The sequence below is a fragment of the Heterocephalus glaber genome, unplaced genomic scaffold, assembly GCF_053883595.1.
Source record: "Heterocephalus glaber isolate CG9 unplaced genomic scaffold, H.glaber_assembly_v1.0 deba00001523, whole genome shotgun sequence".
NCBI classification, from domain to species: Eukaryota; Metazoa; Chordata; class Mammalia; order Rodentia; family Bathyergidae; genus Heterocephalus; species Heterocephalus glaber.
In genome coordinates, this window is record NW_028258327.1 from 29750125 (window position 1) to 29767500 (window position 17376).

The 17376-nt window shown below is 34.6% G+C and overlaps 1 protein-coding gene across 15 annotated transcripts in view; it reads right to left on the bottom strand.

Moving 5' to 3' along the window:
- Pkhd1 (PKHD1 ciliary IPT domain containing fibrocystin/polyductin) overlaps positions 1-17376 on the bottom strand; it is a 513180-nt gene that overhangs the window by 146016 nt on the left and 349788 nt on the right. The window contains exon 56 of one of the 15 annotated variants that reach the window (XR_015441583.1): positions 10370-10480. The exons of the other annotated variants lie outside the window; for them this stretch is intronic. The gene's annotated coding sequence lies outside the window, so the exon portion shown is untranslated. The remainder of the gene's footprint in view (positions 1-10369; positions 10481-17376) is intronic. 15 annotated transcript variants of the gene reach the window in all.

Sequence of the window (17376 nt, forward strand, 5' to 3'; positions counted from 1 at the left end):
ACAAGACGGAGAAAAAAGCTTTTGCAAAAAATTCAATACTGATGGAGTCCATTTTCTGGCTAAAAAAAAAAAAAAAAAAATATATATATATATATATATATATATATATATATTACAGGGATCATAAAGATATTCCATTAGTTGGGAAGTATAAAGCAATAGAATCAGAAATAGTAAAAGTTCTAGGGTTTATTGTATGTGTTCTCACATGGTTTTCTATAATAGCAATCTTCCTGCTTAATTTGGAAAATGTTTGAATAATAAAGACATTTCCAGAGAACTTTTCTCATGTTTCCTGAAGACTTAACATTACCATTTTTGGACAATTTGTCATTATGCGTTAAGCCTAATATCTTTGCAATCAGATAGATCCAAGTGTGAATCTTGAAGCTGACAATTACTAGAAGCCAATGAACTTTTCTCAGTTTTACATCCTCATCTGAAAAGTACGATAGTTAATGCTCCCTCTAACATCCCAACCTGATTATGTGGGCGAAAGGACAGGTACTACTGGAGTGTGCTCTGTTCCAAGCACCTTGCTTTCATTATGTTATAAAACAATATGGGTTTATTCATTTTTTAAAATTCACTTTCAGTAAATTTTCTGTTCAGTCTATCCCTGTTGCCTTGTTATAACTAGTGAATAAGATGGCTTTATTCTCCATTCACAGTCATCATCAACTTCAATAGCCTTTAATTTCCTATCTATTTAGCCAACACCCAAATCTTAGCAAGCTTTGACAGTAGAATCTTTTCTACCAATAAATGCTCATCCAAACACATTGTTCATGAACAATTTGGTTTGCAAATAGAAGCATTCAGCAAAATTTTGCTTTCTTTCCTTAACTCCGCAACAGGACTGTAGCCATCTTCCCTACACAAACACAAACACGGCTATCTTCCCCAGAATCTTGGAACAAATTAAGTTTGTGGACCAAGGTACCACTGTATTAGAACAAATGATAAATTTAAAGGCAAATAAACTATTATAGAAAGAGATTAGATAGTAAAATTCAAGGTTATGTAATTGAATGGAGTCCCAGATTGAGTTGGGACAAAGAAAGGCTCCAGATCAAGTCCAGGGTTCATTCCACTAAATAATATCACCTTGCCTGATTCTTAGTTTTTTACCTCCTAACCAGAAATTTGAAAAACGGTACTCCTATATTTCATAATGATATTATGGAAAACCTTGAAATAATTAAAAACTCTATGATCCACACAATGGAATACTTTGTGGGCATCTTAAAACTAAGTTGTAATCTTTTCCTCCTAATATGATTTTACCTAAAAGCAGCAACTGTGTCTTACATTCTGAAATGTAATTCAACAACTATAGAAGAAGACAATAATATGTACCATGAAGAGATTCTGAAGATTTAATGAGGACTGTTACATAGTAGATTTTTTAACAGATCTTAGATCTCTCCTTTATAGGTGTATTACAGAAAGTTTTTGAAGAAGGAAAACATTCTGGAGGTCAAGGTGATATGGTTAAATATGCATCTAATTAACGTAAATTTAGGATGTGAATTTTCTTAGTAATTTCTGGAATTTGCCGTTTGGAGAAACATCTTTTTGAAACTATTATTTTTCTACTGGTATTATGTTTCTATTGTCTGTGAAATATCCTAAAACTTAATGCATTTATGAAAATAATATTTATTTAGGTTTCTGTTGTATTATTAAACACACAAAATATCTCTGTTATATAGAAGGATATAAAATGAGGTTATTTATAGCAATTAGAAAATAAAATATCAGAATTTAAAAGTAAGTTGTAGAAGAGCACTGAATTACAAAGAATTTTGTTCATGATGTACTGAATTAAAAAGCAGGATATGAAATAATATGCCATGTTTTTTAAATAAAACTAATGCATGCATAGTAAATAGAAGACAGGAAGAATCCACATGAAGCATAGGCTCATATAGTGAGTCTATTAGTGATTTTCAATAAAATCTAAATTTTCTAACTTGCCAGGTAGTGCATTACAACAAGAAAGAATATATTTAAAAAGAAAGTATAGCAATGACTATAAAATCACACCAGCCAATAAAGCAGTATAATTGAAATCATCCCTTTTTTATAACATGTATTATCATATAGTCATTTCATTATTTGTATTGTTCAATAAACCTCTTAAGATACTGTCACTATAATATTTTTTATTTTTTTATTTTTTATTGGTACATGTTTGCAATGAATAATGTTTACATTCCTTGTGGAGAGCTGGAACATGTATGTAACAACTTTTATCCTGTTTTTCATTTCTTTCCCTTCTCCTTCACCCCTGCATCTCTTGGTCCCCTTCCCTTTTTCAAAAGACCCATCTCCTCTTATCTTTTATTTTACTCCTTAGTTATAATTTTACTCCTTAGTTTACTCCTTAGACTTAAGCTTGTGTGTCTAATTTATTTCACTTAATATTAGTGTCGTAAGGCAGAACCATTTTCCCAGGAATGACTTGAGTTTACCCTTCTTTATGGCAGAGTAGTACTCTACTACGTATAAATGCCATTTATACTTCTTCATGCAATTATGGTTCTGTTCAGAAAGTCCTTGCCTGTACCAGTCTTCAAGAGTTTTGCCAATTTTATCTTCCAGCAGATTGTTTCTGTTTTAATATTTATATCTTTGATTCATTTTGATTTTAGTGTAGTACATGGTGAGAAATTTTGGTCTAAATTGAATCTTTTGCATGCATATAGCCAGTTTTCCCAGCACCATTTGTTAAATAGGTGATCTTTTCTCCAGCATATGCTTTTGGCCTCTTTGTCAAAAATTAGACAGGTGAATGTGACTGGAGTTGTCTTTGTATCCACTATTCTATTTCACTGATCTGCATGTCTTTTGTTTTTACAATACCATGCTGTTTTTATCATTGTGGCTTGTTTTACATTATGAAGCCTGGCTTCTGCACAGTAAGAGAAACCACCAGCAGTGTGAAGAGACAACTCACAATGTGGGAAAAAATCTTCACCTGCTCTTCCTCAGACAAAGGTCTACTATCTCAAATCTATAAAGAACTTAAAAAGATCAGACCTCCCAAATTTAAAGACCCAATCCAAAAATGGGCATCTGAAATGAACAGACATTTCTCACACAAAGAAGTAGAAATACCAAATAAATACATGAAAAAATGTTCCACATCACTGGTCATTCAAGAGATGCAAATGAAAACAATGCTGAGATTCCACTTCTCTCCAGAAAGAATGGCTGCTATCATGAAATCAACCAATAACAAATGCTGGTGGGGGCTGTGGGGAAAGAGGAACCCTGCTCCACTGCTGGTGGGAGTGTAGACTGGTGCAAGCACTGTGGAAATCAGTATGGAGATACCTCAAAGAACTAGGACTGGAAGTCCCATTTGACCCTGCTATTCCACTGCTGGGGATCTTCCCCAAAGAATTAAAAGAATCATACCACAGTGATATATGTGCACCCATGTTCATAGCAGCACAGTTTGTAATAGCTAAAACTTGGAAACCGCCCAAATGCTCATCAACTGGAGACTGGATAAAGAAAATGTGGGGTTTTTTATAAAATGGAGTACTACTCAGACATAAAAAATGATAAATTAGAGACATTTATAACTAAGTGGATGCACATTGAGGCAATACTCTTAAGTGAAATAAATAGGACACACATGTATAAATACCGAATAGTTTCTCTGGTGTGAGAAACTCAAAGTGTAAGTAAGGACTAAATGTATAATAGGTAATGTGAAATAGGAAGAAAAGGGGTAAAGGGGAAGGAAGTGGGAGGGCTAGGGGAAAGGATAGAAGGGAATGGGATTTATATGAGAAAATGGAAAAATAGGAACAAAATCTTTGTAAATAGGGAGGAATGGAGGGGTTGAAGGGAGGGCTGGGCAAGGGTGAAAAATAAGAACCAAGAGAGATTATGTAAAGGTGCAAATTTCCAATGATGAATGTCATTATATTGTATACCTAAAATGTACCAATGATTAGAATGAATAATGTAAAATAGGAAGAAAAGGTCTAAAGGGGTAGGGGTATTGGGAGGGGCAGGGCAAAGGAAAGAAGGGAAAGGAAAAATGCTGAGAAATGGAAAAAATGGAAACAAAGTCTTTGTAAATAGGGAAGGGTGGAGCGGGTGAAGGGAGGGCTAGGAAAGTGGAAAAAATAAGAACCAAGATGCATTATGTAAAGGTACAATTCCCAATGAGTAATGTAATTGTGTTGTGTACCTACAATGTACCAATAAAAGAATTTAACAACAACAACAACAAAAAAATATATATATATACATATATATATATATACACACATATATATATATATATACACATATATATATATATATGAAGCCTGGGATTATGGTGATTCCTGCTTTGCTCTTGTTGCCTAGGATAGCTTTTGCTATTCTGGGCCAGTTTTGGTTCCATAAAAATTTTAGGATTGTTTTCCCTAGTTATATGAGGATTGCTATTGGTATTTTGATGCGAGAGTGCATTAAATCTGTATATCAGTTTTGGAAGTATGGTCATTTTGACAATATTTGTTCTGCCTATCTAGGAACAGGGAATGTCTTTCCATTTTCTGATATTCTCCTTGAGCTCCTCTTTGAGAGTACTGCAGATTTTGTTGGACAGGTCTTTCACTTCCTTGGTTAGGTTAATTAGTAGGTATTAATTTTTATTGATTCTATTATGAATGTTATTGTTTTCTTAATTTCTTTATCAGTGAGTTCATTATTGGTGCACAGGAATGCTACTGATTTTTGTGTGTTGATTTTGTATCTTGCTACATTACTAAATTTGGTCATTAATTCCTAGAATTTTTTGGTGGAATTTTTTTGGGTCTTCTATGTAGAGGATCATGTCATCTTCAAATAATGATAATTTGACTTCTTCCTTTCCCACACATACACCTTTTTATTTCTTTCTCTTGTCTGATTTCTCTGGCAAATGTATGGAGAATCATATTGAATAGAGTGATGGTGGTGGACATCCTTTCTGTGTTCCTGACTTTACAGGGAAAGCTTTCAGCTTTTTCTCATTTAATATAATGTTGGCCATTGGTTTGTTACAATGGCTTTTCTCATACTGAGATGAAGTGCAGCTATACCCATTATGTTAGAACTTTTATCATGAATGGATGTTAGATTTTGTCAAAGGCTTTTTCTGTGTATTTTGAGATGATCAAATGATTTTTGTCTTTGCTTCTGTTTACATTTATTAATTTGTGTATGTTGAAATATCCCTGCATCCTTGGGATGAAGCATAGTCAGGATATATGATCTTTTTTAAAATTTAATTTTATTGGCACACTTTAGGTATACAATATAATGACATTTGTCACTGGAAATTTACACCTTTACATAATCTCTCTTGGTTCTTGTTTTTCCCCCTTCCCCTGCCCTCCTTTCAACCCCTCCATCCCTTCCTATTTACAAAGACTTTGTTTCCATTTTTTCATTTTCTCATATTAATTCCATTCCCTTCTTTCCTTTCCCCTACCCCTGCCACTTCCCCTTCCCCTTTGCCCCTTTTCTTCCTATTTCACATTATCTATTATACTTTTTAGTCCTTATTTACACTTTCAGTTTCTCACACTGGAGAAACTATTTGGTATTTACACATTATATGATATTTTTGATGATTTGCTGCACTCTGTTTGCCAGTATCATATTAAAGATTTTTGGGTACATGCTTATTAAAGAGATTTCCTGTAGTTTTCTTTTTTGATTGTTCCTTTCTCTGGTTTTAGAATCAGGTAATGTTACTTTCCAGGAATGATTTTGGGAGTACTCTTTCCCTTTCAATTTTATTAAAGAGTTTGAACAGTATTAGCATTAACTCTTCCTTAATGTTCTTATAGAATTCAGTAGTGTATCTATGGGGTCCTGTGCTTTGTTTAGTTGGTAGCTTATTACTGCTTCAATTTTATTGCCTGTTATTGGATTATTCAGGGGTTTTATATCTTCTTCGTTTAGTTCTGGCAATTTATATGTATCTAGGAATCTATCCATTTCACCTGAATTCTCCAATTTATTGGAGTACACATTCTCAAAGTAGCTGCTAATAATACTGTGGATTTTGGTGTTGTTCAATGTGATTTCACCCTTTTTATTTCTAGTTGCATGATTTGGGTCTCTTTTTTTTGGTAAGATTGACTAAGGTTTTGTCTATTTTTTTTATTCTTTCAAAGATCTTCAATTCATTATTTGTATTTTGCTTTAGTCTCAATTTCACTGATTTGTGCTTTGAGCCTTATAATTTCCTTCCTTATACCAGCTTTGCATTTGGATTTTTCTTGTTTCTCTAGGACTTGGAAGCGCATCATTAGGTTATTAATTTGGCTTTGCCCTGTCTTTCTAATGTGCACATTCACAGCTATAAAACTTCTTCTTAGGGCTGTTTTTATTGTGTCTCATAAGTACTAGCATGATTTATTGGCATTATTGTTTGATTCCAAACACTAATTTCTTCTTTGATTTCTTCTGTGACCCATTTATTATTGTGTATTTATAAATAAACAGAAGAGTATTGTTTAATTTCTATGTATTTGCATAATTTCTATGGTTTGCTACTGTTTTCTTTCGTTGTACTATGATCTGATAATTTTGCATGAGATAATTTCAATTCTTTTTCCTTTACTTAAGCATGCTTCATGAACTAGCACATGGTCTATTTTGGAAAATGTGCTGCTGAGAAGAATGTGTATTCTGTTGTTCAGTGGGACACTCTATAGTTATCTATGAAGTCCATTTGTTCAAAAGTTTGTTCAACTCTGATATTTTTTGTTGATTTTTTTGTTTAGTTGATCTGCTCATTTGTGATCGTGGAATATTAAGGTCCCTCAGTATAAATAATGCTGTTTATTTGATTTTTTATGTCTAATAGTGTTTGTTTTATAAAGTTGGGTGTGGCCGTGTTTTGTGAATGTATCTTTATGATGATTATCTCTTCTTGTAAATTTTTCCCTTAGCAAATATATAGTGACCTTCTCTGCCTCTTCTGATCAGTTTTTGTTTGAAGCCCACTTTATCTGAAAATAGTATAGCTATTCCTGCTTGCTTTTGGGTTTCTGTTACATGGAATGTTACTTCCCATCCTTTGATTTTTTATCTGTAAATGTATCATTAAATATGTTTTCTAATTAAATGTGAATATCACTAGGATTTGTTTTTGATCCATTCTGCCAATCTGTGTCTTTTATTTGGCTAATTCAGACCATTAACATTGAAAGTTATTACTGAAAGTTGTTGATCTTTTCCTATTATTGAATTATTTTTCTGTCACTGATTTCCTCTTTTCCCTTCCTTCTCCCTGTCTCCGCAACCTACCCAGTATATTCATTCTATTAGAGGCATTGTTGGCTTCATTGTCACTTTCTAGGGCATTCTTGAGAATTTTTTTACAGTACTGGTTAAGTGTTTGTGTATTGCTTAAGGTGTTCTTTGTCATGGAAAAAAACTTATTTCTCCATTAATGTGATATATAGTTTGGGTTGGGATTTGGTTTTTTTAGCACTTGAAATACTTCACTCCAAGCTTTTTTGGCCTTTAAGGTTTGTGTTCAGAGGTTTGCTGTAATTCTAATTGGTTTATCTTTATAAGTGATTTGTTGTTTTTTTCTTAACAGTTTTTAATATTCTGTCCTTGTGTTGGATTTCTGGGATTTTGACTACTATGTGTGGTGGAGTTCTCATTTGATCATGGCTATTTGCATTTCTACATGCCTCACTTTTTTGTACATTTATTTCTTTTTCTATATTTGGAAAATTTGCTGCTATTATATCTATGAACATGTTTTTTATACCACGTTTGCTGTCTTCTGATTTTTCACTAATTCAAAGTAACCTTATATTACTCTTCTTTGTGTCATCTAGAAGCTGTTGAATCCATTTTTCATGCTTTCTTATTGTTTTTAAGGTATCTAAACAAGTGGTCTCTGAAAGCAGCCCTCTCTTCTACAACTGACACTATCCTCACATTGGCCATTTCTGCTGCCCATAATTTAATCTCCTAGATTTCTGTTTGTTACCTTGTCATAGAATCTAATTCTTTGCTAAACTGGTCATTCGTAGTTTGTATCACTTTTTAGCTTCATCTAGCTTTTTATTAATATCTTCTATAAACTCACTGATAATTTTATCAATTTCATTATCTGTTTAGTTATATCTTTTTGGAGCTTGCCAAGAATCTTATTGATCTAGATGTTTTTGTCTTCTCTGTTATCTTTTCAGATAATTCAGCTTTGTGGCTATTGATTTTGTTCCCTTCAATGTTCCATGCATAATCTTTGGGTGAACTGAAAGCTTTTGCAAGCATTTTGTTGCCTTGTTTTCTCATGTTTATATTTTTGTTTGTTTGTTTTGTTTTCTGCTGAAGTTTATGGGCACTTATAGTGGAAAGGCTTTTTTGCTAATATGGAGATCTCTTTAGTAGTGTCTGCTTTTCAGTGTTGTACTCTCTGCTTGGCTAATTATAGGCCTTTTCTTCTGTCCCAAGATCTGACCACCACCATTAATTCTTAAGGGGAGGATGCAGTGTAATTGGCTTAGTACCCAGTTCTCTGGGAATGGACTATAGTATTATTAATGACACAAAGATGCTGCAGATATTGGAATATCTATTAATAGCAACAACTATACCACCTTGGCAATTACAAATAAAGCAGCAACAGTAACACCATCAAAGACAAACTGAATGTTTATATACCATAAGAAATAATAATGTACCACCCTTAACCATAAAAAATGTATATAGTACAAACACTAAGACAAACCATATATTGTCATACAGTAAATATCTACTAAATGGACAACTATACCTCCTCTAACAACAGAAAAGAATTCAACAGTAATAATATAGAGTTAACTATCTAAATAATAAAATTTAATGGGCATACTAATAAGATAGTGGGGGATGGGAGAGTGAAAGAAAAAAATTAGAACAATTAAGCAATAGAAGATGAGAAGGAGGAGGGAAAACTGAGGTAAAAAATCCTATTAAGGTGTAGAAGAAAACTGACAGAATTAGATAAGGGTAGCAGACAAAAATAAGAAAAAGAAAGAAAAGGAAAAAATGAAAGAAAAGGAAAAGGAATTTAAAAATTAAACAAAAAATGGAGAGGAAAAAATAAGAAAATGGAAAAATAAATTCTCCAAATTTCAAAAAAAGTAAAGAAAAAAGAAAAAAAAATGAGCCTCAGAAAATATTTTTTCTCTATTTTTGAATGAGTGGCTCTTTCCTAGAAGCTAGCAAGTCATAGTTTTCTCTGCCTAGTTGTATGGCCTGTGAGTTTCTTAAGTGCCCTCCTGTTCCTGAGGCTCCTCTGTCTGTTCACTGCAAACTGTGGAAACTGCACAAGCTGGAGTATGTGTCTGCTCATGTCTGTAGATGGGGAAAGCAGTCACACTTCTGACCTGCCCTGGAAGTAGGAAGCAGGGCAAGGGTTCAAGCAAACTGTTGTAATTAATGCCAGCACCTTCAGATGTAGCCTCTTCTGAAAGCCACACACACTGAGCCTGGTGGGGCTCCATGTCCTTCCCTTCCTGAGCTTAAACTTCTCAGGGGGTCCATGTCAAGCCCATACCCTCTCCATTACTGTCTCCTGTAGTTGTCTATCACCCAGTCACTGTGAGAGGGTAAAATTGGAAACTGAATGTTTTAGGTTGTCCTGAGGCTTATCTTTATGTAATCAACCCTTTCTCAAAATGTCACACAATTAAACACTGGCAATATGGCAGGTGTTGCAATAGATTCCTTCTCCAATTGTGGTCTGACATGTGGAAGGAGTTATTTTTGAAGTAAAATACCGTGCTGTTTTTGCAGTGTACAATAGCCATGGGCTTTTCTTGGGGCTAGTACTGCAGCTCCTGACCCTTGGAAATTACCTTGTGCAAAGATGAGGTTCCCTTATCTATCTTCCCCTCTGGAAGCCTCTCTCTCTCTCTCTCTCTCTCCCTCCCTCCCTTCCCTCTCTCTCTTTCTATTGCAGTCCCTTTCTCCTACTTCTCTATAGGTTCTAATTTTCATATCAATTCCCCCTACTTCTTTTTTTCTTTTTGTCAAGTTGTGTCTAGATTCCAGGTCCCAAAGAGGGTATATTTTATTGCTGATCACTACTCTACAATTTTGGTTCTCCTTAGGTCACTATCATATTCTGACAAGCTCCTTATAAGTGAGATTAAAATGCTTGATATGGAATTCAGAGAGCTTTAGAATAGTGCATAAGGGAGGATATATGTCATTATACATAAGTCAAAATCCATAGAATATACATTTTTTTTTGGTACCAGGGATTGAACTTGGGTCTTTGCACTTGTGCAGCAGGCAGAGAATATACATTATTAAATATGCCTTAATGTAAATTAGAAAAAAAATAAAACCTCACCCTGCTCTAGTTAGATGAATTTGTACACGCTCCTCGTCTCATCCTTGAAAACCAACTTGAGTAACTTTGCTTCAAGAAGTCTTTCATGGGAGTCTGAATGCTTAAGATTTTCTATGACAGCAAAATTTTGACAAAATAAATACTACTGACTTGTGACTGTTTTATACTCTTGTCTTCTGTAGCTACCCAACTTTGATATTGTTATTTAAAGTTTAATGAATTTAACCATATACTATGCACACTCCAAAACACCTACCAATGTATGATGAGTAAAAGGAATTGTTGAAATTATTATTCAAAATTTTATGTTAAAAATATTAATGCATGTTGTCTTAGTTACTTTTCTCTCATTCTTGAGACAAATATTCAACATCCGAAGTTAAAGAAGGAAAGGTTTATTTAGCTCACAGTTTGTACAAATTTCAGTACATAATTGGCTGGCTCCAAGGGAGGGTGGCACATGACAGAGGGGCAAAAGTTCAGGGCAGTGGAAAATAGCAAAAACAACAAGAGAACCTTAAGAGCATCTTTCTACCCCTTTTATCTTATCCAGACTACTGGGATTAGGGCAGTGCTAAACCAATCAGTGTACTGTTTAGTAATCACATGCCCTTAATCCCAGGATCACACACTCTAGGTTCAGACACCTTTAAAAGAGCCACCCCTGACTACATGAGGCTTTGAAGGGACATCTAGACTCAAACCATAACAAGTGTAATCTGACTTTTTTCAATTAAGACTTCCAAAACCGTATAAGTTCATGAAAATTTGTTTCTTCCATTCTCCCAAAGTATAAGAATTCTACATTCCATGAGAACAGTACACAGATATTAACAGAGCATAGCTCCTTCCATTTCTATTTCCACATAGTAACAGTGTTAACTTCAGAGAAAATTGTGGTCCCAGTATCATTGCCCTAGTTTTCCTTAAATTTTAACTCACATTATTCCTAGTCCCTGCCTTCTACTATTATGGTTACCCTTCAGTCATTTCAAGAAATCCTAACAATGTTTATGTGAATAAGAATTCCAGCTGTATTCCATGTTTCTGATGAATAACAATGAGAGTCCTATAGCTATAGGGAAGAAGAGAAACATGCATATTGTGAGCAAAACATACCTAAAATAATGAATTAAAAAAAGACCTGTTTGCAAAATGCTTGGACCTAAATGGAAACCATATGAAAACAGGGAGCAAACTAAAAATAATCACTGTGAAAGTCTCCTAAAAGATAACTTTTTAAATAATGAACAAAATAATCAGCACAGTTTCCATTATTTTAGCATTAATATCAGGCCTAGTTCAGGGAAAATATAATGCTTATCAGTCAAAATATAATGCTTATTTAGTTACAAAAAATAAAAAATACAAATTTGATTTAGAAGTTCTTACAACCATGTATAAAGCATTCATATATAAATGTCAACAACTTAAATTTTTAAACTAAATTTTGGGAGATTTTAATTATAATAACTGCTTTTGACCACAGCTTCAGATGTCTTTCTCTCAAGAAATAGGAATGGTCACTAACTTCTGAACAGATTTTATAGTGTTTCTCCCCAAGAAATTGGGATAGCCACAGGCTTCTGAACTCTGCTAACATTGAAACGTTGTAATTTCTAACTCTCTAGGGAAGGATGAGTGTGGGATTAAATAAAGAAGATGTATCACATTTGGGCCGCCATCAGTTCTGCCACTGCCAGCCCAGAGGAAAGGGCTATTGGGCCACCATCTGTCCTGCCACTCCCAGTCCAGAGGAAGGGGCTTCCAGGCCACCATCCCTTCCGCCACTCCTGGCCCCTGTCCCACCTCTCCCAGGTCAGAGGAGGTGAGCCATATAGGCGTCAACAGCACCGCCCCCTGCACCCCCAGTTGAAATGAGAAGACACATAAATAAGACTCAAAACAAGATTTTCAGATCACCTACAGCAACCTCAAAGGGAAATGAGATGGAACACTCTGATACTCAACCACATGGACCCACTGAACTGGCAACAAAAGGGGATCTGGAAAAAATGAAATCAGAAATAATTTCTCAGATAACAGGAGAAATTGTGTTCCTAGTGCAAGACATGATTAATAAATCTAGAGAGGAGCTGAGGAACATGATGGAATCCCAACACAGGAAACAAATGGAATCCATAAAACAGATGCAAATAGATTTCCAGGAGATGAAAAACTCCATTGAAAGTCTACACAGCAGAATGAGCCAATGTGAGGACAGAATTTCAGATATAGAAGATAAGATTGCAATTAGTGACCAGGAAAAGAAAAATTGCTTCAAAATTATAAGGGAACATGAGAAATCAATCCAGCAGCTGCTAGATGATGCAAAGAAGAATAACCTAAGACTGATTGGGCTCAATGAAGAAACAGGAGAGAGTGCAGATGACATAAAAAATCTCTTCACAGAAATAATGGCAGAAAACTTCCCAAGCAGGGGAAAAGAGCTTGACATACAGATAAGTGAGGCATATGGAACTCCAAATAGCCTTGATCAAAAAAAATCTACACATAGGCATATAATTGTTAAGATTTCAGAAACACAACAGAAGAACAAAGTTCTCCAAGCAGTCAGAGAAAAGAAACAAATCACATACAAAGGAAAGCCCATCAGAATCACAGCAGACTTCTCAACACAAACCATCAAGGCAAGAAGAGCTTGGAGTGACATATTCCAAGCCCTAAAAGAAAACAGCCTCCAACCCAGATTGACGTATCCTGCAAAACTATCTTTCAAAATGGATGGAGAAATAAGATACTTTCATGACAACCCACAATGTGGGAAAAAATCTTCACCTGCTCTTCCTCAGAAAAAGGTCTCCTATATCAGACCTCCCAAATTTAAAGACTCAATCCAAAAATGGGCATCTGAAATGAAGACATTTCTCACACAAAGAAGTAGAAATAGCAAATAAATACATGAAAAAATGTTCCACATCACTGGTCATTCAAGAGATGCAAATGAAAAAAATGCTGAGATTCCACTTCACTCCAGAAAGAATGGCTGCTATCATGAAATCAACCAATAACAAATGCTGGCGGGGCTGTTGGCAAAGAGGAACCCTGATCCACTGCTGGTGGGAGTGTAGATTGGTGCAACCACTGTGGAAATCAGTATGGAGATACCTCAAAGAACTAGGACTGGAAGTCCCATTTGGCTCTGCTATTCCACTGCTGGGGATCTTCCCCAAAGAATTAAAAGAATCATACCACAGTGATATATGTGTGCCCATGTTCATAGCAGCACAGTTTGTAATAGCTAAAACTTGGAAACAGCCCAAATGCCCATCAACTGGAGACTGGATAAAGAAAATGTGTTTTTTTTTTTATAAAACGGAGTACTACTCAGCCATAAAAAATGAGAAATTAGAGACATTTGTAGCTAAGTGGATGCACATCGAGGCAATACTCTTAAGTGAAATAAATAGGACACACATGTATAAATACCGAATAGTTTCTCTGGTGTGAGAAACTCAAAGTGTAAATAAGGACTAAATGTATAATAGGTAATGTGAAATAGGAAGAAAAGAGGCAAAGGGGAAGGAAGTGGGAGGGCTAGGGGAAAGGATAGAAGGGAATGGGATTAATATGAGAAAATGGAAAAATAGGAACAAAATCTTTGTAAATAGGGAGGAATGGAGGGGTTGAAGAGAGGGCTGGGTAAGGGTGAAAAATAAGAACCAAAAGAGACTATGTAAAGGTGCAAATTTCCAATGATGAATGTCATTATATTGTATACCTAAAATGTACCAATGATTAGAATGAATAATCGATAATGTAAAATAGGAAGAAAAGGTCCAAAGGGGTAGGGGTATTGGGAGGGGCAGGGGAAAGGAAAGAAGGGAAAGGAAAAATGCTGAGAAATGGAAAAAATGGAAATAAAGTCTTTGTAAATAGGGAAGGGTGGAGGGGGTGAAGGGAGGGCTAGGAAAGGGGAAAAAATAAGATCCAAGATGCATCATGTAAAGGTACAAGTTCGCAATGAGAAATGTAAATGTGTTGTATACCTACAATGTACCAATGAAAGAATTTAAGAAAAAAAACCAGTGTGTTATGTACATGCACCAACTCTCCACAATGCATGTAATCATTATGTACTACAAATATGTATGAATAAAAATAAAAAATTTTAAAACCAAATGCCAAAGAGGAAAAAAAAATAAAAATCTTGTCAGTGAAACTGAAACATAATAAAGATTCTCAGACTGCATCAGACTGTGCTGGATATTGAAAAAATTGAACTCTGTAATGATGTTAAAATGATGGGGACAACAGTAATAGCTATTGGAGATATCAATTATTTGTCTACTGGCCTCTTTTCTCCCTTATTTCAGGAAATCGATCATACCTCCCTGGAAACAGATCACTCCATCCACCATACTACTTAAGTGATTCTCGTGAGAAGTCTATATTATAGTCACATAAATCCTTCTCAAAGGTGAGACATGTTCCAAAGGTGAGACAATCCCTCTCCTGGAATGAGTGGAGACTAATGTTCTCTCTGGCGGTGAAACTTGGAAAACTTCAACAACTCTGTAGCCCACAAGAGTAAGGAAACTATTCTTCATCGGAGAAAATGAAGTTGAAAGAGAGAAATACAAATGGCAGTATGTAGGAGTAAAGAACAGGGCCTAATACAATCTCCCAAATGGAATAAGAAAGTTAATTTTACTTTTACCTTCAACTAAAAGAATCCTGGCTACTATACAAGCTACCTTGTATGTGCCTTACTTTGTTCCAGAAACCAGGCTAAAAAATTCACCTACATTAAGAAACATGTCGTTACTGAAATTATAAATCATAAAACCATATATTATAGTGGTTTTTATAGTAGAGAAATCTGTGCTAGAGGGGAAGTTGAAAGCCCTGTAAAGGATGTGATGCAATCTTTAAGCATAAGTAGAATGTATATAAATAAAAAGGAAATGCAAAGATTCTGAATCTAGCCCAAAATTTCATTTATTAAATATTTAGGGAGCCAATAATACGGGTAGTGTAGCAACCAGGTATGTGGTACTTAGGTGAGAATGTAGCAGAGAAGAGAAGAATGAGAAATAATTGAAACAAAATATTTGAGAAATATACCACTAATTTGATACAAGAGCTATTGGAAGAGGCATTATCAATGATGACATTCAAATTAAAGGGCTAAGTCCTAAGGAAAAGCGTAAGGTAACAGAAGACTTGATTTGTTCTTCATTTCAGAGTCATTTTCCTTGTAAATAACAAACTACATTTATAAATCCCATGAAATACCTCACAGCTGTTAGAATGGTAGTTATAAAATATATATAACAAATGATGATAAGGACACAAAGAAAAGAGAATGCTTGTACATTGTTGATAAGAATGTAAAGTAGTACAGCCACATAAAAAATAATATGAAAGATCTTCAAAAAAAATAAAAGTATAACTATCATATGGTCTATAAATCTCACTACTGAGTGTATATATCCAAGGGAAATGAAATCAGTATGTTGAAGAGTTATCTGGGCTGGTGATGTATCACAGTAGTAGAGAATTTGCCTAGAATATGTAAGGCCCTGGATTTGATCCCCAGTGACAAAGAGAAGAGAGTAGAAGAAGGAGAGAAGAGGAGAAAAGAGGAGGGGAGGGGATGGAAGGGGAGGGGAGGGGAGGAGAGGGGAGAGGAGGGAGAGAGAAAGAGGGAGGGAGAGGGAGAGAGAGAGAGGGAGAGGGAGAGCGAGAGAGAGAGAGAGAGAGAGAGAGAGCTGCCATGGTCATCATAGCTTATTTAAATGGCCAGAAAATCTAAACAATTTAAATATCTCAACTGATGAATGGATAAAGGATGATGTTATGTTAAATGAAATATACCAGGTACAAAAAGGTAAATATGACCTAATCTCACCTATATACTGAATCTAGATATGTTGATCTCATGGAAGCAGAGAATAGAATGATGAGTAATTGAGGAAATATTTGTTAAAGGATATAAAATTTCGGTTAGGAAGAATTCCTAAGTTCAAGAGGTCTGCTATACATCATGATGATTATAGTTAATAACAATGCACTATACTGTATGCTTAAAATAGCTTGACAAGTAGATTTCAATAGTTCTCATCACAAGACAATAAGTATGTGAGGTAATGCATGTGTTAATTAGCTCAATTCAGGTATTCTATAATGTGTAAATATACATATTTCAAATTTCATAAATGACATATATATAACTTTTACTTTGTCAATTTAAAAAATAAAGGTGTAAGTAAGTCACTTTAGAAATAGGATAACAAAACAAAAACTGGATAATGCCTTACTCACTGTCTTTCTTGAAAAGGTAAATAAGACACAGGATCAGCAAAAATAAGAAGCTTTGCAAAAGAGTCTTGTACTTATCACCTTTCTGTTGCTGGGACAAAACACTTGTAGCTTAAGGGACAAAAAGTCTTGACTTATTTATAATATAAAACAATCCAACATTATTGTTAGTCTGTCAGCCTCAAAGTCAACTAAAGCAAACAACCGTAATAAAGAGCAATTGCAATAAATAGTAATTTAGAGATAAATTTATAAATAACAACAAAAAGAAAGTTTTTTTCTTCACAATGTTTTTCTAAGTTTACTTTGGCTGACAGTTTAAGAAATGAATCCAAGCTTATAAAGTTAACATGAAACATTTCCTCTGAAGTTTTCACACTGATATTATTTACAAAATAAATCAGTTATATATAAATGAATTTGGATCTCTAATTCTATTCATGAAATTTATGAAGAGGTCCAAGTGAAATGAAATATCTCCACAATATATTAGAAAGGATTACTAAATTGATCTAACCTAAGGAAGAATGCAGGAGAATGCTTAAAGCATAGCTTGGAAAGGCAAGTAATCAATATCAACTTGCCAGATTTTCTGTTCTATGGTTATGTAAGATGTTATCATTACTGAATGCTGAGCCCTCGGTATAAGGGAACTATTTTCACAACTTCCTGTGAATCTTAAATCATTTCTAAATGTTCAAAAGGACAGGATATTCGTAAAA